Source organism: Papaver somniferum, unplaced genomic scaffold, assembly GCF_003573695.1.
Source record: "Papaver somniferum cultivar HN1 unplaced genomic scaffold, ASM357369v1 unplaced-scaffold_118, whole genome shotgun sequence".
In the NCBI taxonomy this organism is placed as follows: Eukaryota; Viridiplantae; Streptophyta; class Magnoliopsida; order Ranunculales; family Papaveraceae; genus Papaver; species Papaver somniferum.
The window spans coordinates 926,236-951,721 of record NW_020620825.1 but is presented as its reverse complement, the minus strand read 5'-3'; the positions used below and the strand labels follow the sequence as shown (position 1 = coordinate 951,721).

The window sequence follows — 25,486 nt, the reverse complement described above, 5'->3', positions numbered from 1 at the left end:
TTCTACCAAAACAAGTTTCGGTTCTACCTCCATGTTAATACTGTGCATAGTCACACTAGCTTTCCAAAAATTCGGTTTACTAGGTACTAGGATCGGATCCCCACATATATATGGTATCTAACTTGTACTTTCTGCACATGTAACTGCACATGTTCCACACATCACGTTCTGATAACCAATATCAAAACCGAAACTACAAGTAGTCTTATTTTGATACGTTACCAAGAAAACAATTGTCCGAAACAATTTTTCCAATTTAGTTTGGCAAACCAAAAACAACTAATCACATTAGTCCCTTTGCTAAACCGATTATTAAAAAGCAATTGCTTAATTCGATAAGACCAAAATAGATAAACTCCATTTTTCTCATCAGGTTCTAGTTATCCATAAACTTAGACCTTTCAATTTTAAACAAGACAAGTACTAGGTTAGTTAACTAGAATTCCTTGTTTAGGAATTCGATTAGACTTGAATAACCGAGACCTCACTTTGATAATACAAACTAAGATCAGAATTAACTTAATTTCTTATCCGGAATTGAATTGGACTAAACAACTCATCCCGTACACAAATTATTTTTTTAAGCCATAAGTAATTCATACAAACCAAAATAAATCAACTTGCATAATTATTCACCTCAACCGGAAGAAATTTAAACAACATAGACATTAAAAGCACCTCAATTGCACCGTAATTTTGTAAGCCTAAATAATTGATACCATACAAAAGCAAGATAACAATAGTTTTTCTTAACCGGAACCAATTGAAACACACATCCACACACACATCATGAAATAAATATCAATTGAACCGAAATTCTGTTAAGCAAAAGCAACAAATATATATAATATAAACTCAGGCTTTTCTTAAACAGGAAAACAATTAACTAACAAGATTGTTACCTCAAATTTCACATCCACTTCTCCAATATGATAGCATCTTCGTCCAGGGAGAATTGATATCGAAATATCACCACGTTGTCATTCTTATGCATAAACAAAAGAATAAAAACACACCTCAACCTTTACCAGAGAAAGGTTGAAAACCGGTTTTAACAATTGCAATCAAAAGTTGAAAACCGTCGAAACAGATATGCTTTTATGTTAAACCAAAGCCGATTCAACATATTGTGACTTTTTCACATATTGTTTATAACAGAACCCCTCATGATCCTTTGATAAAGCCTACCTACTATGGCTAGAACTTAATCCCGCTAAATAAAAAAGTCACCCAAACCATAAGGGTTCACAATATATGAGATCGAATAATAAGGTAGTAAAACCGAAATCAAACATCCCATAAATCAATTTGCACTACACCATAAATATTCAACATAAAATCAAGTATTGCTATTACCTCAATCTTTTAGGAAATTGAATTACGAAACCAACACAAAAAGAATGAGGTCATTCCGAGTTCGGACGAAGAAGTTATGTGCAAAAACGTTTTTACACTTCTTCGTAAGGGGACCTCTCACTAGGATCAGTTCCCTCACCATGGAATGGTACTAGGATCGGTTCCCTCACTATGACAGGGTACTAGGATCGGTTCCCAAGAGTTATTTGTAACAGATCACAACACTAAACTGTTTTCGACATAACTTTTGCATACAATGTCTGAATTCAGTGATTTTTGGCTCGTTTTAACCGTAAAAACAAGATCTACACATATATGATCAGTAGATATCAACATCATAAACTCACAATTACCGTTTCTATAAAAATATCAAATATATATATATAATGTATGAGTATATAAGAAAAGCAATCTCCCTAAAGATGTTAATTAGTCATATAATAACCGAGAGATCATGTGCTCAGTTTTCTCATGCGCTTATTCACATTTCAAAATATTGAGCACCAAGGTGAGCATGCACATATCAACACAACTAGGTTGTGGTTAGTTGATCCTTCTCTTGTTCGTCATGAGTGACTAAGACAGAATCATCATTCTTGACCTCTTGATTGGTTTGTTTTCTCTTGTTCCATCTGTTGTTTTTCTTCTTTGACTTGTGATGAAGATTGTCATTATCACAACATTTACTAGTACAAGAGATTTCAGACATAATGTCTTTCTTTAGTCTTTCAAGAAGACTCTTGTAATTATTGTCACCAACAATTAGCAGCTGAGAGTCATTCTTGTGACTAACTTTTGGTCCCTTCTTGGCTATGGAGGATTTTGGGACCCATTTAGAGTTAGGTTTCGCAGGAGCAGCTTTCTCCTTCATAATACCATAGAATCATTGTCCTTTTGAATATTTTGCGAAACACCCTTTCTCCAATTTGGAACATCAGATCTTGTCTTTGGATTTACAAAGTTATTTATCTTTGTATATTCGGGTCTTTTATGAGATGACCTTGTCGAGTGATATGCAAAATTCGAACTATCATTATAATAATTCTTTTGCCTAAACTTAGGACAATACCGATTTGAGTTCTTAAGAGGAGAAAACTTATCCAATTCGTTTTATACAATGGAAAGCGCATCTTGCATCTTAGGAACTTTGCATCCCCATTGCAAGTGTCATTTATTACCACAATAATAATAATAATGCTTAGTATAAATATACGAAGTATGAGTTTTAGTTTTACCTTTTTGTGGGTCCTCTTGCATTGGAGCTCGACGAGTGTTCTTCTTCTTCTTCTTAGCAGAAGTGCTCTCTTTGATTACTGTTGGTTGAACACTATTCTTAGGCTTGAAAGACTTTTCTTCTTTACAAGAGATAGGAGCATCTTTGTCATCAGTGGAAGCCTATGATTGAGAAGAATTTCCAGCTTTCACAAATTTTACCTCTTTGCTAATATTTGAAGAATTTATTCCCTTATAGCCCAATCGTCGTGTATCACGATGATTTCTACTTGCTTCTAACAATTAGGTTAACTTGTTTGAGCTTTCATTGGATTTTTTCAGTTCCAAATTTTCTTCTTCCAACATCTTGATTTTATCAAGAGCACTGGCTAGATCAGCCTCAAGGCGTTTTTTATCGTGAGAGATATACACCTTATTTCTCTTCAAAACTCTTTTGTTGAGAGTTAATCCTTGCATCAGATTCAATAAGTTTCTCTTCCAACAAATGTATTTTTTCAAGAGCAGCATCACGCTCCTCTTTTAACAGTTCTGCTTGAGAGAGACTAGCGTTTTCTTTTTCTTCAAGACCCTGAATTTGTTGAGAAGTATCTTCCCTCAATTTTTCGTAGTCTAGACGATGCCTTTCACATTCGGCAGTCTTTAATTGTAAAGTAACCTGAATTTCCTTTATTTTCTCATTAGACACACTTGAGAGAATTTCGTTAGAAAACAATTTCTCACAAAAATTTTCCAACATAGAGTCTGTAACCTCTGATTCTGAAGATGGTGTAAAGACCTCTTGTGATACGTTAACTGAGTCTTTCAATAATTTTCTCTTTTACTTAATCTTAATTTGACCAATTTCTTATAGGTTGGATCGCACCAAACACAGATTCTTAGATATTTTCGTGTTTGCCCGCTCTGATACCAATTGAAAAGGCGAGGGTACCCAAATATACCTCAAGCTAAAACTTTTCCTACATATAAGTCCTTTCTCCGAAAGTGATTGTCTATGGACTAAGTCGAGACAATACAACTAATCGGTTCACACTTCGTGTGATCGTCTATGGATACGGAATCGAGACAATACAACAACGAAGTATGTTTACTTGATACAAAGGTTCAAACTTAACCAAACACAATAGGATCGCTTATAAGTAAATAGGAATTAACGTTTGTGTAATTTACTTTAATTATAATAAAACAACTATAATGCGGAAAATAAAAGTAAATGACACAGCAAGATTTTGTTAACGAGGAAACCGCAAATGCAGAAAAACCCCGAGACCTAGTCCAGAATTGAATACTCTCGGAATTAAGCCGCTACACAAAATTACACTAACTTCTTATAGTTGAGACCAAGTAACTAACCCTATAGTTCACCTAGTTCCTTCTGTATTCCCACGCCTCCAACTTATAAATAAATCACGTACTTGGAAAAATTCCTTTGGTTCGTATTCCAAACAATAAAGGAACAACAAATCTGTTTGGTATCAACTCTATTCAACCAAGTGATATGAGTCGGACAAAGGCTCTTCCGTTTATCTCAACATAAACTCCTTCATCGGGTCCTTAGATCTATCTTATGTTCAATCACCCAAAGGTAATCGATTAAGATTAAGCCAACAACACCTTTAAATCCGAAGAACCGTGTTGATGCCGATCTACTCAATTAAATAATCCAATCTACCACAAGGATAAACCGATTATTAATTGGATCCTCTTTTACCGAAACAAGTATTGTGCACACCAAAGATTATAAAACCCAAGTCAGATCTTCAATATCTTATTTGTCTTCAAATCTTCTTAAATCTTTAATAAAAACCTGCACACAATCACTTGAATCTCTTGTGATCAATCACGCACAGAACGGAGTCTGTTAACAATGGATTATCACAAGATCGTCTTTAGAACTAACAACAGGCTAAAGATCCCTGTCGAAACTCTGAACTAGTTTGAGTGGATCTTATATCAAAAGAAAAGATTCTCAAGAATAAACAAACTAGGTGCAATCAGATTTCAACCACCGTTAGTCAATCAAATCAATCGAAAAAAAAGATAAACCGAAATTATCTAGTTTCCCACCAACGGGTCGCGCTAGAGCTTCTCAATCCCAAAGAAGACTTTAAACTAAGCGTCCGTAAGAGATTTTGCCTAATTAGGTTACTCTCCTCTCCGAATAGGCGGCTACACCAGTAACAACAACAAAAGAGTAAATTTGTTGTTATGAAGGATTAGTTTGCTAGAAAGGCAAACTTCAAGTATTTATAGACAAGGAAGTTTGGACACCAAGGAATTTCCAAAACCGAAAATATTCTCAAGATATTCACTAAAGCACAAATTCGGTTTCCATAATTCCTGGAAATGATATGTCCAAAAATAACGATCGAAATCTCTCGAAAATATAATTAGTAAATGCACATTACTAATTCTGTAATTTCCCTACAAAATGAAATTAATAAACTTAATAAAAAGATTCTTTACTTACTTATGTTTCGATCCTGGGATCCTCTTCCCTTAGCCGTTAAGGAATATATTTGAACAATTAAAGAAATAAACATTCACAGCACGTGTTCAAAGTTTGTCGACATCTTTACTTTGTAAGTTCTCGTTCACACTTACAACCTTGAAACCGATTTTCCACACTTCCAAACGAGTTTAGAATTGGTCCATCTGACTTTCAAGAACTATGTGATTGATCAAACCAACATTCAATCACAATCACGGGTTTACGGTTCTACCAAAACAAGTTTCGGTTCTACCTCCATGTGAGTACTGTGTGCATAGTCACACTAGCTTTTCAAAAATTAGGTTGACTAGGTACTACCGTACTAGTATCGGTTCCCCACATATATATGGTATCTAACTTATATGTGTTGCACATGTCCATAGGATCGGTTCCCCTTTGCCTAAAAACGTGTTGCATGTGTCCATAGGATCAGTTCCCCTTTTTGCTATAAACCTTGTTGCACCCCGTACAAGGATCAGGTCCCTTTGATGTACTGCACCCCTTACAAGGATCGGTTCCCCTCTCCCAAAAGTTGTAAGACATACAAACCCGATAATACCACAGGTGATTACTTAAGATCGGTTTTACTAATAAAAGTTATACCAATACATAAGTGAGGCCTTTGTGAGCGGTTATACTCTATCACACATATTGGTTTTTCATAAGATATACAATGAATAACAAAACCAATAACACCAGGCAATTTCCTTTTCGGTTCACAAACAAGTTTATGAACTTACTTCCTTAGAACACATGTAAACATTGTTCCCTAGGATGAAATCCTCACCTCATACCCATACATAATCACAATAGTATTCAAATGATTATGGTGATGCCTTATCTACAAAGTTTAATGGTTAAGCAATAAACCTCGTATTGTATTCCTTAATACTATGTCTATCTAGAGTTCACATATGCTGCGCAGTTATGTTTTCAATATGCACGACTTGATAGATACGTTAGGGAATGAAACAGTTCAAGTCAAATATCACTAACCTCAAGTGGAAGGATGATTGTTTTCGTTGTAGGTCCTTGCTTCTTCACATCTTCAAGACTTCGCAATACTTGTAATGTCTCATATCCTAATACTTTCAAGCTAACATATACGAAGTTGTACATAATCAAGCGACTCTTAACATGAGTTTTGATTCACTAAGATATGACAACCAAACTTGACATACCAACGCTTGGTGGGTTCAACTAAGCAACTCTCTAACAATCTCCCCCTTTGTCAATTTTAGTGACGAAACTCTTATATCATATGGATAAACAAATTACAATAATTCATTACAATCATCTTGATTCCTGATTCAACAGCACAGTAAATCTGCTAGGTAGATATTCAATCCGCACGTCTTTTTTATACCAATTTATATGACATGTTACTCCCCCTTAGTCTGTGCTTTCACTCTTTCGTTAGATAAAACATTCAAGTACCAATGTTCTTTTCCCTAGCGATACCAATCAATATAAAATCAACGCCAGCATCACCTGTTTACTCCATATATTTCTCCCCCTTTTTGTCACAAAAATGACAAAGAAACGAAAAAAATAAAGGACAACACGAAAAGAATCTTACAAATCTAATAGACTTGCAAACTTGTAGAGTTAGGCACGAGGGTTCCACACATCACGTTCTGATAACCAATATCAAAACTGAAACTACAAGTAGTTTTATTTTGATATGTTACCAAGGAAACAATCTTCCGAAACAATTTTTCCAATTTAGTTTAGCGAACCAAAAACAACAAATCACATTAGTCTCTTTGCTAAACCGATTGTTAAAAAACAACCGCTTAATTCGATAAGACCAAAATAAAGATAAACTCCATTTTTTTCTCATCAGGTTCTAGTTATCCATAAACTTAGACCTTTCAATTTTAAACAAGACAAGTACTAGGTTAGTTAACTAGCATTCCTTGTTTAGGCATTCGATTATACTTGAATAACCGAGACCTCACTTTGATAAGACAAACTAAGATGAGAATTAACTTAGTTTCTTATCCGGAATTGAATTGGACTAAACAACTCATCCCGTACACAAATTATTTCGTTAAGCCATAAATAATTCATACAAACCAAAATAAATCAACTTGCATAATTATTCACCTCAATCGGAAGCAATTAAAACAACATAGACATTAAAAGCACCGCAATTGCACCGTAATTTTGTAAGCCTAAATAATTGATACCATACAAAAGCAAGATAACAATAGTTTTTCTTAACCGGAACCAATTGAAACACACATCCACACACATATCATGGAATAAATATCAATTGAACCGAAATTTTGTTAAGCAAAAGCAATAAATATATATAATATAAACTCAGGCTTTTCTTAAACAGGAAAATAATTAACTAACAAGATTGTTACCTCAAATTTCGCATCCACTTCTCCAATATGATAGCATCTTCGTCCAGGGAGAATCGATATCGAAATATCACCACGTTGTCATTCATATGCATAAACAAAAGAATAACAACACACCTCAACCTTTACTAGAGAAAGGTTGAAAACCGGTTTTAACAATTGCAAGCAAAAGTTGAAAACCGTCGAAACACATATACTTTTATGTTAAACCAAACGGATTCAACATATTATGACTTTTTCACATATTGTTGCTAACAGAACCCCTCATGATCCTTTGGTAAAGCCTACTTACTAGGGCTAGAACTTAATCCCGCTAAATCAAAAAGTCACCAAACCATAAGGGTTCACAATATATGAAATTGAATAATAAGGTAATAAAACTGAAATCAAACATCCCATAAATCAATTTTCAATACAACATAAATATTCAACATAAAATCCAGTATCGCGATTACCTCAATATTTTAGGAAATAGAATTACGAAACCAACACAAAAAGAATGAGGTCATTCCGAGTTCGGGCGAAAATATTATGCGCGAAACAGTTTTTACACTTCTTCTTAAGGGGACCTCTCACTAGGATCGGTTCCTTCACCATGACATGGTACTAGGATCGGTTCCCTCACTATGATAGGGTACTAGGATCGGTTCCCAAGAGTTATTTGTGACAGATCACAACACTAAACTGTTTTCGACATAACTTTTGCATATGATGTCTGAATTCAGTGATTTTTGGCTCGTTTTAACCGTAAAAACAAGAGCTACACACATATGATCAGTAGATATCAACATCATAAACTCACAATTACCGTTTCTATAAAAGTCTCAAATATAGATAGATAATGTATGAGTATAGAAGAAAGTCAATCTCCCTAAAGATGTTAATTAGTCATATAATAACCGAGAGATCATGTGCTCAGTTTTCTCATGTGCTTCCTCACATTTCAAAAGATTGAGCACTAAGGTGAGCATTCACATATCAACATAACTAGGTTGGGTTGAGTTGATCATTTTCTTGTTCGTCATGAGTGACTAAGACAGAATCATCATTCTTGACCTCTTGTTTGGTTTGTTTTCTCTTGTTCCATCTCTTGTTTTTCTTCTTTGACTTGTGATGAAGAGTGTCATTATCACAACCTTTACAAGTACAAGAGATTTCAGACATAATGTCTTTCTTTAGTCTTTCAAGAAGACTCTTGTAATTATTGTCACCAACAATTAGCAGCTGAAAGTCATTCTTGTGACTAACTTTTGGTCCCTTCTTGGCTATGGAGGATTTTGGGACCCATTTAGAGTTAGGTTTCGCATGAGCAGCTTTCTCCTTCATAATACCATTAGAATTATTGTCCTTTTGAATATTTTGCGAAACACCCTTTCTCCAATTTGGAACATCATATCTTGTCTTTGGATTTACAAAGTTATCTCTCTTTTCATATTCGGGTCTTTTACGAGATGACCTTGTCAAGTGATATGCAAAATTCGAACTATCATTATAATAATTCTTTTTCCTAAACTTAGGACAATACCGATCTGAGTTCTTAAGAGGAGAAAACTTAGACAATTCGTTTTATATAATGGAAAGCGCATCTTGCATCTTAGGAACTTTGCATCCCCATTGCAAGTGTCCTTTATTACCACAATAATAATAATGCTTAGCATAAATATACGAAGTATGAGTTTTAGTTTTACCTTTTTGTGGGTGCTCTTGCATTGGAGCTCGACGAGTGTTCTTCTTCTTCTTCTTCTTAGCAGAAGTGCTCTCTTTGATTACTGCTGGTTGAACACTATTCTTAGGCTTGACAGACTTTTCTTATTTACAAGAGATAGGAGTATCTTTGTCATCAGTGGAAGCCTCTGATTGAGAAGAATTTGCAGCTTTAACAAATTTTACCTCTTTGCTAATATTTGAATAATTTATTCTCTTATAGCCCAATCGTCGTGTATCACGATTGTTTCGACTTGCTTCTAACAATTAGGTTAACTTGTTTGAGCTTTTATTTTATTTTTCAGTTCCAAATTTTCTTCTTCCAACATCTTGATTTTATCAAGAGCACTGGCTAGATCAGCCTCAAGGCGTTTTTTTATCGTGAGAGATATAAACCTTCTTTCTCTTCAAAGCTCTTTTGTTGAGAGTTAATCCTTGCATCAGATTCAACAAGTTTCTTTTCCAACAAATGTATTTTTTCAAGAGAAGCATCACGCTCCTCTTTTAACAGTTCTGCTTGAGAGAGACTAACATTTTCTTTTTCTTCAAAACCCTGAATTTGTTGATAAGTATCTTCCCTCAGTTTTTCGTAGTCTAGACGATGCCTTTCATATTCGGTAGTCTTTAATTGTAAAGTAACCTGAAGTTCCTTTATTTTCTCATTAGACACACTTAAGAGAATTTCTTTAGATAACAATTTCTCACGAAACTTTTCCAACATAGAGTCTGTAACCTCTGATTCTGAAGATGGTTTAAATACCTCTTGCGATACGTTAACTGAGTCTTTCAATAATTTTCACCTTCGCTTAATCTTACTTTGGTCCATTTCTTATAGGTTGGATCGTACCAAACACGGATTGTTAGATATTTTCGTGTTTGCCCGCTCTGATACCAATTGAAAAGGCGAGGGTACCCAAATATACCTCAAGCTAAAACTTTTCCTACCTATAAGTCCTTTCTCCGAAAGTGATTGTCTATGGACTAAGTCGAGACAATACAACTAATCGGTTCACACTTTGTGTGATCTTCTATGGATACGGGATCGAGACAATATAACAACGAAGTATGTTTAGTTGATACAAAGGTTCGGACTTAACCAAACACAATAGGATCTCTTATAAAGTAAATAGGAATTAACGTTTGTGTAATTTTCTTTAATTATAATAAAACAATTATAATGCGGAAAATAAAAGTAAATGACACAACAAGATTTTGTTAACGAGGAAACCGCAAATGCAGAAAAACTCCGGGACCTAGTCCAGAATTGAATACTCTCAGGATTAAGCCGGTACACAAAATTACACTAACTTCGTATAGTTGAGACCAAGTAACTAACCCTATAGTTCACCTAGTTCCTTCTGTATTCCCACACCTCCAACTTATAAATAAGTCACGTACTTGGAACAATTCCTTTGTTTCGTATTCCAAACAGTAAAGGAACAACAAATCTGTTTGGTATCAACTCTATTCAACCAAGTGATATGAGTCAGACAAAGGCTATTCTGTTTATCTCAACATAAACTCATTCGTCAGGTCCTTAGATCTATCTTATGTTCAATCACCCAAAGGTAATCGATTAAGATTAAGCCAACAACACCTTTAATCCGAAGAACCTTGTTGATGCCGATCTACTCAATTAATCAATCCAATCTACCACAAGGATAAACCGATTATTAATTGGATCCTCTTTTACCGAAACAAGTATTGTGCACACCAAAGATTATAAAACCCAAGTCATATCTTCAATATCTTCTTTGTATTCAAATCTTCTTAAATCTTCAATAAAACCTGCACACAATCACTTGAATCTATTGTGATCAATCACGCACAAAACAGAGTCTATTAGCAATGGATTATCACAAGATCGTCTTTAGAACTAACAACAGTCTAAAGATCCCTGTCGAAACTCTGAACTAGTTTGAGTGAATCTTATATCAAAAGAGAATATTCTCAAGAATAAACAAACTAGGTGCAATCAGATTTCAACCACCGTTAGTCAATCAAATCAATCGAAAACAAAAGATAAACCGAAATTATCTAGTTTCCCACCAACCGGTCGCGCTAGAGCTTATCAATCCCAAAGAAGACTTTAAACTAAGCGGCCGTAAGAGATTTTGCCTAATTAGGTTACTCTCCTCTCCGAATAGGCGGCTACACCAGTAACAACAACAAAAGAGTATATCTGTTGTTACGAAGGATTAGTTTGCTAGAAAGGCAAACTTTAAGTATTTATAGACAAGGAAGTTTGGACACCAAGGAATTTCCAAAACCGAAAATATTCTCAAAGATATTCATTAAAGTACAAATTGGGTTTCCATAATTCCTGCAAATGCTCTGTCCAAAAATAACGATCGAAATCTCTCGAAAAATCTAATTAGTAAATGCACATTACTAATTCTGTAATTTCCTACAAATTGAAATTAATAACCTTATCTAAAAGATTCTTAACTTACCTATGTTTCGATCTTGGGATTCTCTTTACCTTATCCGTTAAGGAATATCTTTGAACAATTAAAGAAATAAACATTCACAGCATGTGTTCAAAGTTTGTCGACATCTTTACTTTGTAAGTTCTGTTTCACACTTACAACCTTGAAACCGATTTGCCACACTTCCAAACAAGTTTAGAATTGGTTCATCTGACTTTCAAGAACTATGCGATTGATCAAACCAACATTCAATCACAATCATGGTTTTATGGTTCTATCAATACAAGTTTTGGTTTTACCTCCATGTGAGTACTGTGCATAGTCACACTAGCTTTCCAAAAATTCGGTTGACTGGGTACTAGGATCGGTTCCCCACATATATATGGTATCTAACTTATATGTGTTTCACATGTCCATAGGATCGGTTCCCCTTTTCCTAAAAACGTGTTGCACATGTCCATAGGATCGGTTCCCCTTTTTGCTATAAACCTTAGTGCACCCCATACAAGGATCAGTTCCCTTTGATGTACTGCACCCCTTACAAGGATCAGTTCCCCTCTCCCAAAAGTTGTCACACATACAAACCCGATCATACCACAGGTGATTATTTAAGATCGATTTTACTAATAAAAGTTATACCAATACATAAGTCATGCCTTTGTGAATATTTTTACCAAGAACACAACAAGTTGTGAGTGGTTATACTCTATCACACATATTGGTTATTTATAAGATATACAATGAATAACAAAACCAATAACACCGGGCAATTTCCTTTTCGGTTCACAAACAAGTTTTTGAACTTACTTCCTTAGAACACATGTAAACATTGTTCTCTAGGATGAAATCCTCACCTCATACCCATACATAACCACAATAGCATTCAAATGATTATGGCGATGTCTTATCTATAAAGTTTAATGGTTAAGCAATAAACCTCGTATTGTATTCCTTAATACTATGTCTATCTAGAGTTCACATATGCTTCGCAGTTATGTTTTCAATATGCACGACTTGAAAGATACGTTAGGGAATGAAACAATTCAAGTCAAATATCACTAACCTCAAGTGGAAAGATGATTTTTGTCTTTGTAGCTCCTTGCTTCTTCACATCTTCAAGACTTCGCAATACTTGTAATGTCTCATATCCTAATACTTTCAAGCTAACCTATACGAAGTTGAATCTAGTACATAATCAAGCGACTCTTAACATGAGTTTTGATTCACTAAAATATGACAACCAAACTTGATATACCAACACTTGGTTGGTTCAACCGAGCAATGCTCTAACAGGACGTGACTCATGTGAGTTAGATCAAGGATTGTGACCCATGGTGAGTTCCCAAATGAGATTTTTTGAGGCCAAAATCTTAAAAACTTATCTGCTGGATTGAAAATTAAGGTCCAGAGCAGTCTATATCGCTTGACAAAGGTGAAGAAATTAGTTTTTTCTTATACATGATGTGATTTGTAGATAGTGGTAAAAGTGGTTCGATTCTCAGACTTGTGAAAGGATATTAATTAGACTTAAATTCTAATATTAAAATAGAAAACTCACTAAAAATTATAGCAAACTCAATCAAAGTTGATATCAATAGTAAAAGAACACTGAGGCTAAGATTCCACTATTTTCCAAATTCAAAGTGATTTAATCCAATATTTATATTCATGTAATTTTCTTGTTCAATTTGATTCTTACTATTGCAACAAGTAGATTTTCAAAAGCGATAATTGTAAATACCAAGCATGAAGCATCAAGAGTCTATAAACTAAGCATACTCCATCAAAATAGATCACAATCACTCAAATAAAAATCATATTCAATAATAGTCCAAGGCAAATAATCATAATAATAATTGCAATAAATTAAATTAAATAGATCGTACCGCTTTTTGTTGTAAAAATAGCTTCCTCTATCGCCTCAGCAATGGCGTTTAGCTCCTCATATCAAAAACAGGTTCAAAATAATAAATCATGGCCCAAAAGGTGGTTTTATTGAAGAGAATATATAAAACAGCAGATCTTCAACGGTGTATAGATGTTGCAGAAGTCACCGTTACAGTTGGTGTTGCAATACTGAAGATATACGTTACTAATCAACTGTTACAGGATCAGAAATTTAAGACCCTATAATACGATTGTCCTACACAGCTTAATGTTCTTCAGCTGTTAAACAACGACATTGTTCTGCGACTGTTTCCCGTGCATCAATGTTCTTCGCGTTCTTCCTCTTCAGCAGCAGCAGAAACAGAGTTTGGTAAAGCTCTGATTTCTTCTTCTCTGGATCTCCTTAGGTCCCCAAACTTTCGACACCCCTTCTATATGACCCAAACCATCTATTTATATCAAAAATACTGATTAAATCTCTCCCAAATCTTCCAAAATCTCTTTCCTTCTCTCCACGGCCAAGTTGCGGCAATATATTGTTTTAGAATTTCTACGCGTTTCTGAGCTTTCCTATTTATTCTAAACTCTTCCTTAGATAGATAGAAATCTTTGGGAAGGTTTACAGCACTTTAATCTCTCTAAAATTCCCTAAAACAGGTCACACACGTGACTTTCCATATTTTCTGTTGTGATAAAAATCCGTCGATTGAGCCCAGTCAACACCCATATCAGATTCCTAGACCCATAAGGAGTCTATCCTATGAAAATCAGAGGTTTAATCGACCTCAAACTCCTCCAAATCAGGAACCCTAAAATCTGTTCTTCATTGCACCTACTTTCCCGCCAAAACCTGGTTTTTGAAATGTTGAAGATGGTTGCCCCTTATCCAGGGTAGGGGTGAGATTAGCAGCTGCCTGGAAATGGGATTCCCTTAGTAATTAGGTTACCCCTAATCCAAAGTGAGATTCCGAATAGCAAATGTCCTCCGGGTGCTTTCCGACAACTTTGCGAGCCAATTTTTTCCAAAAATGTTTATTGGCCAAAAATACCTACAAATAAATAAAACACCATAATAAGTACAAAAATGAGCCCTAACAATATATAGAATCGAGACAAATCGGACACAAAAATGTGTCTATCAAATACCCCCAAACCTATTATTTGCTAGTCCTCGAGCAAAAATAAAATAGAAATAAAATCCTAACTCACTGTCGCAGGCATCGTCGATTGCATTTAGCGTATGCAATAAGCCTTTAAACCCCTAGGTGTCCCTAGTGGCGGAGTGTTGTCTCCGGAGGGCTTACCAGAGGTATACCCACAAAACCTTTATACTCCAGACCCTAGATATCTACACAGAACCTTGGAAGGCACTAAATAATCTCCTTGGTTGGCATACTTATTGACTACAGGAGGAAGTACCCTGATGCGAAATTCCAATTGTTGTACACGAGTTTGCACTCAAGCATACTAAAATTCATATATAAGTGACAGAGCTCTACTCAGATAGTTTCACTATGGACATCAATATTCGGAGTCGAAACTAATCACATGGATAGATCAAGAAGATGGGTATAGAGAAAAACATAGATGGTTTTGATGTTTACTAGGTGAACGGTGTTTCTCATATCTGTCTAAAGGCCTCCGCCAAAATGAACCTATCCTAATGGACTGAGATACCGGTCTGACTAATATCAACACACTGGCATATACAAGGGTACCAGTGATTGATAATCCTAACTCTAGGTCAACACAACTGGCATATACAAGGGTTCCAGTGGTCGACTTTATTGAATTTATTCCAGTTGGTCTGATGGTATGGTCTATTTTTCTTCTATTTTTTTTTTTGTATCTCAATCACTCTAATTCACCCTAGCATTGGTAACAACTTGAATCGTGAGCCCCACCTAATCACTTAGAGAAACATAGTTTAAAAACAAAACAAAATAAAAACAGAAGTGAAAAGGACTCAACGAGATATGGTGAAACTATCATGTTATTTCTAATACCTGAGCTCTGTGCTTTTATGAATAGACTCTTTAGATGTTGCCATCTAGTCAGATTGGTTCCTCAACTCCTACAACCAAAATGCTTCCATCCACTTAGATTGGTTAGTGCCATCCTTAATAGGGATAAATTTCTAGGCTCTGGAGTTTATTTATTGCAACGAAAAGGTAACAAAAAGTTCTACCCCACCCCCAAACTTAAATCTAACATTGTCCTCAATGTTTCTAATTAAAGAACAGTACCAAAAATATAAGTAACATGAGGAAATAGTAAAGAGAGAAGTCGGAAAGATAGTACCTGGGTGAAGTGTAACCAAAAACCTACAAAAATATTATACAACATACAAAATCGCCTCGATGGTCAATCAAGGTAAACAGGGTCCTCCAGAGGGACCTCCTCAACATCACCTGTAGGAAAAGGCTCTAAAAAGGGCTTCAATCGCTGACCGTTAACCTTCGAAGAACTACTACCATCTGGTGTCTCAATCTCAACAGCGCCATGAGGAAAAACAGTACGGACCACAAAAGGACCGGTCCACCGAGAGCGCAACTTCCCGGGGAATAGATGCAAATGAGTGTCATACAGAAGAACTTTTTGACCTGGAGAAAATGACTTTCGTAAAATATTCCTATCATGCACAAGTTTCATTTTGTTCTTATACTCCTTAGCACTATCGTATGCATCTCTACGAATCTCGTCCAACTCATTGAGCTGGAGCTTTCTTTGAGCTCCTGCCTTGTCAAGTGAAAAGTTTAAGTTCTTAATAGCCAATAGGCTCGATGCTCTAACTCAACAGGCAGGTGACATGCCTTGCCAAACACTAAACGATAAGGTGACATTCCAATGGGTGTCTTAAACGCAGTACGGTAAGCCCATAAGGCATCAGTAAGCCTCGACGACCAGTCTTTCCTATTTGGATTAACTGTTTTCTCTAGAATACGTTTAATTTCCCTATTGGAAACCTCTACCTGACCTAGTCTGAGGGTGATATGGGGTTGCTACTTTATGGGTAATACGTATTGTTTCATTAAAAGCAAACGGTCTATTACAAAAGTGTGAACCTCCATCACTAATTATAGCTCGCGGCGTACCAAAACGTGTAAGTATATTCTCTTTCAAAAACTGGACTACGACCCTGTGGTCATTCGTTTTACACGGAACCGCCTCAACCCACTTAGACACATAGTCTACAGCGACAAGTATGTAAAGATAACCAAACGAAATAGGAAATGGACCCATAAAATCAATGCCCCACACATCAAAGACCTCAATCACTAAAATAGGGTTCAAAGGCATCATATTTCTACGGGAAATGGTTCCTAACTTCTGGCAACGCTCACAAGAAACACAATGACTATGGGAATCTTTAAACAACGAAGGCCAGTAAAATCCACACTGCAAAATCTTAGCAGCAGTCTTCTTAGCACTAAAATGACCCCCACATGCATGTTCATGACAAAAGGAGATAATACTAGACTGGTCACTCTCAGATACACATCTCCTAATAATCTGGTCCGGACAATACTTAAACAGATAAGGATCGTCCCAAAAGAAATGCTTAACCTCGGCTAAAAACCTAGAACGATCTTGCTTACCCCAATGTTGAGGGGTTCGACCAGTAACAAGATAATTCACTATATTTGCATACCAAGGTGATTGGGAAACAGAGAACAATTGTTCATCAGGAAAGCTTCCCTTATAGGAAGGGAATCACTAGGGGAACTAACAACTAGCCTAGACAAGTGGTCTGCTACTACATTTTCTGCACCCTTTTTCTCTAATGTCTGGGGAAAATTCCTGTAACAATAGGATCCATCTAATCAATCTAGGTTTGGTATCCTTCTTAGATAAAAGGTATTTCAAAGCAGCATGATCTGTATAGATTATGATCTTAGAACCTAATAGGTAGGACCTAAACTTATCCAAGGCAAACACGATGGCTAAAAGTTCCTTCTCGGTAGTTGTGTAGTTCATTTGGGCATCATTCAGAGTTTTGCTAGCATAATAAATCACATGAAGTAATTTGTTTTCTCGTTGTCCTAAAACGACGCCTATAGCATAATCTGAAGAATCACACATAATCTCAAAGGGTAGGTTCCAGTTAGGTGCCTGGACTATCGGGGCAGTAGTGAGTAAAGTTTTAAGCTTCTCAAAAGCCTCTAAACAAGCATCATCAAAGACAAACTTAACATCTTTTGCAAGCAAATTGCAAAGAGGTCTAGAAATCAAGCTAAAATCCTTAATGAATCGACGGTAAAAACCTGCATGCCCTAGGAATGACCTAATATCTTTTACGGTTTTTGGGACCTGTAAAGTCTTAATAAGGTCAACTTTGGCTTTGTCTACCTCTATACCCTTTGAAGAGACGATGTGCCCTAACACAATTCCTGATTTAACCATGAAATGGCATTTTTCCCAATTAAGCACTAAATTTTTTTCCTTACACCTAGTCAACACTAATGTCAAATGATGCAAGCACTCATCGAAAGATGAACCAAACACTGAAAAATCATCCATAAAGACCTCTAAGAACCGTTCTACCATATCAGAAAATATGCTCATCATACAACGCTGAAAAGTTGCAGGGGCATTACATAGCCCGAAAGGCATGCGTCTATACGCAAAGGTACCAAAGGGACAGGTAAAAGTGGTTTTCTCTTGGTCTTCTGGGGCAATAACGATCTGATTATAACCGGAGTAGCCATCTAAGAAGCAATAGTGACTATGTCCAGCTAATCGCTCTAGCATTTGGTCGATAAAAGGAAGGGGAAAGTGATCCTTCCTTGTGACCTTGTTCAATTTCCTATAGTCAATACACACACGCCATCCCGTGGTCACTCGGGTTGGGATTAATTCATTATTATCATTCTGGACTACAGTGATACCTGATTTCTTGGGGACAACCTGAACAGGGCTGACCCACTTACTGTCTGAAATTGGGTAAATAATACCCGCATCTAACAACTTAAGCACCTCTTTTCGAACTACCTCTTTCATGTTAGGGTTCAGTCGACGTTGCATCTCCCTAGAAGGTTTGGAGTCTTCCTCTAAATGAATCTGATGCATACACACAGTAGGACTTATACCCTTAATGTCTGCTATAGTCCACCCTAAAGCTTCCTTATTGTCTTGAAGTACATTTACTAGCCTACTTTCCTGATCACTATCCAAATTGGAAGCTACAATCACAGGTAAAGTCTCAGATGGGCCTAAAAACACATACTTTAGAGTATCGGGTAGTGGTTTAAGGTCCAACTTTGGGGGCTCTTCTAAAGAAGGAATTAGGGTAGTCTCAGAAACTGGTAACGGTTCGAACCTAGCTTTCCATCTATCAGTGTCTAACACAGGGGTAGAATCTAATAGAGCATTCACCTGTTCAATAGTGCTATCGTCGTCAAAATCTAAACCAAAATGGGATAGACAACTTTCTAATGGGTCTTCAGACAAGATGTTTGGTAATGACTCCTGAACTAAGGCTTCTATCATGTTCACCTCCTCAACACATGTGTCATCTAGCTCATGAGGTTGCTTACTGACATTAAAAATGTTCATCTCCATAGTCATATTACCAAAAGATAAACTCATCACACCATTTCGACAGTTAATGATCGCATTAGACGTAGCTAAAAATGGGCGACCTAAAATCACAGGTATCTGGTTCTCTGGGTCAGGGACAGGTTGGGTATCTAGGACCACGAAATCCACTGGATAAATAAACTTGTCGACCTCAATAAGAACATCCTCGATAACACCTCGAGGGATTTTAACAGACCTATCAGCTAACTGCAGTGTCATCTGAGTAGGTTTCATTTCACCAAGTCCTAGCTGTAAGTATACATGGAATGGCAGTAAGTTCACACTGGCTCCTAAGTCAAGTAAAGCTTTTTCTACCCGGAAGTTACCTATTGTGCAAGCAATGGTAGGAGAACCTGGGTCTTTGTACTTTGGAGTTGTGGTGTTCTGAATGATTGAACTTACGTGACTAGCTAAAAAGGCTTTCTTATGGACGCTAAGTTTTCGCTTTCGCGTACACATATCCTTAAGGAACTTGGCATAAGCAGGAATTTGCCTAATTGCATCTAATAAGGGAAGGTTTATGGTAACTTGCTTAAAAACCTCCACTATGTCATTAAAGTTCGATTCCTTCTTTGTTGGTACTAATAGCTGAGGAAATGGGGCTCTAGGCCTAAAATCAGACCTTTCAGGAACCGAATTCACATCATCAGAAACTTTATCAGTCTCTTCAGCTACTGGTCCTGAGAGGTGAGATCCTGAGGGGTGAACTACAGTATGTTCACTATCGGGCATGGTTACCTTATTGTCTACAACTCTACCACTTCTAAGGGTTCTAACAGCATTCAATTGATTCGATGGTTTTGCACCTAATTCATGAACTCCTCTAGGGTTGGGTTGTGTTTGACTAGGAAACTTACCTTTTTCTCTCAAAGAATCACTTATCAGACCAACCTGGGTTTTTAACTCGGAAATAGCCTGACTATTTTCTTGTCCTATCCTGTTACTAGCTTGTAGACTCTGTTCTACGGATAACTGGAATTTTGCAGTTTGCTGAGTTAACAAGGCGAGAGATTCCTCTAAACTTAGGATTTTCTTATCTGACTGATTCTGAAACTGAGCTAGTCCTGAAGGATTCTTAGTATAGCCAAAACCTGGGGGAGCATTAGAATTACTAAACTGACCTTGACTTTGGCCCTTAGACCACGAAAGGTTCGGATGGTTTCTCCAACCAGGATTATAGGTTACTGAATATGGGTCAATCTTTTGACGGTTATCAAATCTAGTGTTATTATAAAGAGCATTGGCCTGCTCTTCAATATTCTGGCCTTCCCAAAAAGGCTCCACTCTACCACTAGTCTGGCCCACTTCTAAGGCTTCTAATCTTTTTGCTATAGCAGCAATTTTGGCATCTGATTCATAGCCTCCTTCTACCCTATTAACGTTTCCTCTACTTAAAAGAATTTTTTTCCGGGGTGCCCTACTATTTTCCCATTGCTGGGTTTTTTTGGCGATTTCATTAAAAAATTCCATCGCCGCATCAAGAGTTTGGTTTCCAAATCCACCAGTGCATAGAGACTCAACCATGGTCGTTGTGGAATAATCTAAACCCTCATAAAGGATCTGAACTAGCCTAACCTTTTTTAAACCATGATGAGGACACTGGGATAATAAATCATTGAACCTTTCCAAATACCTATATAAAGATTCTCCCTCTTGTTGTGAAAATGTGCATATTTGCGTCCTAATAGACGATGTTTTGTGCCTAGGGAAAAACTTATTGAAAAAGGCAGATGTAAGTTGTTCATATATCTCAATTGACTCGGAGTCCAAACTATATAGCCACGGCTTGGCCTTATCTTTCAGGGAAAATGGAAATAACCTAAGTTTCAAAGCATCATCATCTAAGCCTCTAATTCTTAGAGTACTAAAAATTTCCTCAAAATCCCTAACATGGTAATAAGGGTTTTCATTTTATTTCCCTAAAAAGATTGGGAGCATCTGTAAGGTCCCAGGTTTTAGTTCATAGGGTGCCTCCGTTTCAGCTAACTTAATACACGAAGGACGAGTAGTCCTAGTTGGATTCAACAAAGCTTTCAAAGTTGTCATTTCTGGCGCTATCGAAGCAACAGGGATTCTCTCCTCAGTCAAAGGACGTTCAAAAACAGACTCTTCAAAAGTCGGACTTTCTAGATTAAGGTAATCGAGACGCTTCGAACTACTAGGTTTCTCTTTAACAAATCTACCTAGTGCGTCTCTTTTACGTTTAGGCATACAATAAAATTTTCTAAATTGGAAGGGTAAGGAAACACAGATCAAAGACGACTCAACCAAATCAAACCTATTGATTTCTATCAAACAAAAAGCATGATGGCTCCACTTAGATTGTTTCTAGACCATCTTCTAATCCTTCAAACGGGAATTCGTTACAATTTAAGCAAACCCCTCTGGAATCAATCCGAGTTAACGTAAGTTGAATAGAGGCGAGGGAAGCTCGGTGGAGCTTTGATACCCAAGGCCTCACCGGTATTACAAGGCGGCGCAGTCACGCATTCAACTGACAGAAACCGTCAAGAACTTCGAAGTATGCTTAAAAGAGTAACCAATATTTTTCGAATGACTTTCCTGTTAAGCTCGTTACCCTATCGGTCTCGTTCTAGTCAAAATTTTAGGCTTAGGTTCGCGTAGGTTACGTGTTCCTAAAGCGGGCAAGAAGAGAGCGGTGATGAAATACGAACCCTTATCTTGTATGGCCAGGCCTTGCCCTTTACTAGAAAAATAAATGTCCGTATTCAGTCCTCAACATATATGCATACCAAGGAGTCCAGTAACTCGCTGACAGGGGATTCGCGAGTGTTTAGAATCTTACCTCCCGTTCCAGACGGGGGATGAATCGGTTGTAGTCGACTCGGGCCACTGACTCCGATGTCTAGTGTACGAACCCAAGGTGCAAAGACAATATCGTAATTGTCCTCCTTCTCTGCAAACAGTTTATATTTAAAGTACCCTTCCGTAGGGTAATAAAAAAAAATAATGTCCCAAAGTCCAAAGTCCAAAAGTCCGAAAAAAATAAAGAAAAATTACAAAAATAATAAACCCTAATACAGTTTTTTTTTAATAAAATAAACAAACCCTAAACTAAAATTGTCTAAAATAAAATTGTCTTCTTTTTTTTTCTTTTTGCTTTAATCTTTAGCTCCAAGTCTTTATGAAATCACCAAACTCCTTGGCTCAATTTTTTTTATGATCCAGAACCTGTAGACACAAGATAAATACCCAAAAACATAAAAAGGGACAAAAATAATAAAAAATAAAATAAATAAATAAATTTAAAATAAATTTAAAACTCTAAAAACAAGTCCGCATCGGCGGCGCCAAAAATTGATGTGATTTGTAGATAGTGGTAAAAGTGGTTCGATTCTCAGACTTGTGAAGGATATTAATTAGACTTAATTTCTAATATTAAAATAGAAATCTCACTAAACATTATAGCAAACTCAATCAAAGTTGATATCAATAGTAAAAGAACACTGAGGCTAAGATTCCACTATTTTCCAAATTCAAAGTGATTTAATCCAATATTTATATTCATGCAATTTTCTTGTTCAATTTGATTCTTACTATTGAAACACCGAGCATGAAGCATCAAGAGTCTATAAACTAAGCATACTCCATCAAAATAGATCACAATCACTCAAATAAAAATCATATTCAATAATAGTCCAAGGAAAATAATCATAATAATAATTGCAATAAATTAAATTAAATAGATTGTACTGCTTTTTGTTGGAAAAATAGCTTCCTCTATCGCCTCAGCAATGGGGTTTAGCTCCTCATATCAAAAACATGTTCAAAATAATAAATCATGGCTCAAAAGATGGTTTTATTGAAGAGAATATATAAAACCGCAGATCTGCAACGGTGTATAGATGTTACAGAAGTCATTGTTACAGTTGGTGTTGCAATACTGAAGATATACGTTACTAATCAACTGTTACAGGATCAGAAATTTAAATTTAAGACCCTAGAAATTTAAGACCCTATGAAAATCAGAGGTTTAATCGACCTCAAACTCCTCCAAATCAGGAACCCTAAAATCTGTTCTTCACTGCACCTACTTTCCATCCAAAACTTGGTTTTTGAAATATTGAAGATGGTTGCCCCTTATCCAGGGTAGGGGTGCGATTAGTAGCTTCCTGGAAATGGGATGCCCCTTAGTAATTAGGTTACCCCTTATCCAAAGTGAGAGTCCGAATAGCAAATGTCCTCCGGGTGCTTTCCGACAACTTTTCGAGCCAATTTTTTCCAAAAATGTTTATTGGCCAAAAATACCTACAAATAAATAAAACACCATAATAAGTAGAAAAATGAGCCCTAACAATATATAGAATCGAGACAAATCGGACACAAAAATGTGTCTATCAATACACTTTTTCTTTTACTTGGTATTGGTTTCATTGGACCTTAGTTTCAGCAGTTATAACTGATTAATTATTTGTCCAGTTAGAGTATTTTGTTGGTTGTTTGATAAGATCAAATTTTTTGATATACAAACAGAACTTTTAGTTTAACACTGTCATCAGTTTAACACATCTTATAATACATTTGCCAGATGTCAGGTACGTATATATCAGACTATGCTTACAAAGAAATTTTCGAATATAATAAAAATAATCCAAATTAAGATGACATTCTGGCTAGGTGACATTGTACCTATTTGTTGACACCCTTATATATTCAGGCGCTTTTAGCATTCACGTTAAATTTTTTGATTTTTTGCGCTTGGCATTGACGATTCAAGATTGTATGATGCAAGAGGTTATCTTTTGTTAAATGAGGATTCTCTAGCGTCAAATTATCTACCAATCGAGATCTTCAAGCCAACAATATATTATTGGATACATTTAATGTACTAAGTATAAATTTCTATTTACCCATAATATATAGTTGGACACGGGTAAATTCAAGAACTAGATTTCTGTTAGAGCATAGCTCGGTTGAACCCACCAAGCGTTGGTATGTAAAGTTTGGTTGTCATATTTTAGTGAGACAAAACTCATTTAAAGAGTCGCTTGATTATGTACTAGAGTCAACTTCGTACAGGTTATCTTGAAAGTATTAGGATATGAGACACTACAAGTATTGCGAAGACTTGAAGAAGTGAAGAAGTAAGGAGCTACAACGACAACATCATCCTTCCACTTGAGTTTTGTGATATTTGACTTGAACTGTTTCATTCCCTAACGTATCTTTCAAGTCGTGCGTATTGAAAACAAAACTGCGAAGCATGAATGATTATACTCTAGTTAGACATAGTATTAAGGAATACAATACGAGGTTTTATTGCTTAACCATTAAACTTTGTGGATATGACATCGACATAATCGTTTGAATGTTATTGTGATTATGTATGGGTGTAAGGTGAAGATTTCAACCTAGGAAAAAATGTTTTACATTTTTTTAAGAAAGTAAATTCATGAACTTGTTTTGTGAATCCAAAGAGAAATCTCCAGGCATTATTGGTATTGTTATTCATTGCATATCTTTTGAACCACCAATATGTGTGATTAGTATAACCGCTCAGGACTTGTTTATGTTCTTGGTAAAACTATTCACGAAGGACTGTCTTTGGTATTGGTATGACTTTTATAAGTGAAACCGATGTTAAGTAATCACCTGAGATGGTATGATCGATTTAGTGTTATTGGTATGACCGAATATGGGTAAAGGGGAACCGATCCTAGTAAGAGGTGCAACCTATCACAAAAAGGAATCAATCCTTGTATGAGGTGCAGCAAGTTTTTATCAGAAAGGGGAACCGATCCTATGGACATGTGCAACATGTTTTTAGGCAAAGGGGATCGATCCTATGGACATGTGCAACAAGTACAAGTTAGATACCATATATATGTGCAGAACCGATCCTAGTACCTAGTCAACCTAATTTTGGTAACTAGCGTGACTATGCAAAGTACTCACATGGAGGTAGAACCGAAACTTGTTTTAGTAAAACCGTGAAACCCATGTTTGGTGATTGAGTGTTCTTGATCAATCACGTAGTTCTTGAAAGTCAAATGAACCAATTCTAAACTTATTTGGAAGTATGGAAAATCGGTTTCAAGATTGTAAGTATGAAAGGGGACTTACAAAGTAAAGATGTCGACATACTTTGAACATGTGCAGTAACGGTTATCTTTAATTGTTCAAAGTTATTCCTTAATAGCTAAAGGAAGAAAATCCCTGATCGAATAAAATAAATTGAGAATCTTTTATTTAAGGTTTTTAATATTATTTTTGGAAAATGAAAATTAGTAATGTGCATTTGCTAGTTGGATATTTTCTAAGAGATTTTCGGTCATTATTTGGACAAAGCATTTCCACGAAGTATGGAAACCGAATCTGGAATATATTGCATATCTTGAGAATATTTTCGGTTTTTGGAAATTCCTTGGTGTCCAAACTTCCTTGGTCTATAAATATCAAAGTTTGCATTTAGAGCA

The 25,486-nt window shown here is 36.1% G+C and overlaps 1 pseudogene; it reads left to right on the top strand.

Annotated features, from left to right (window-relative positions):
- The first annotated feature begins 20,631 nt into the window (after positions 1-20,631).
- LOC113330750 lies at positions 20,632-20,731 on the top strand (annotated as a pseudogene).
- Positions 20,732-25,486: the final 4,755 nt, after the last annotated feature.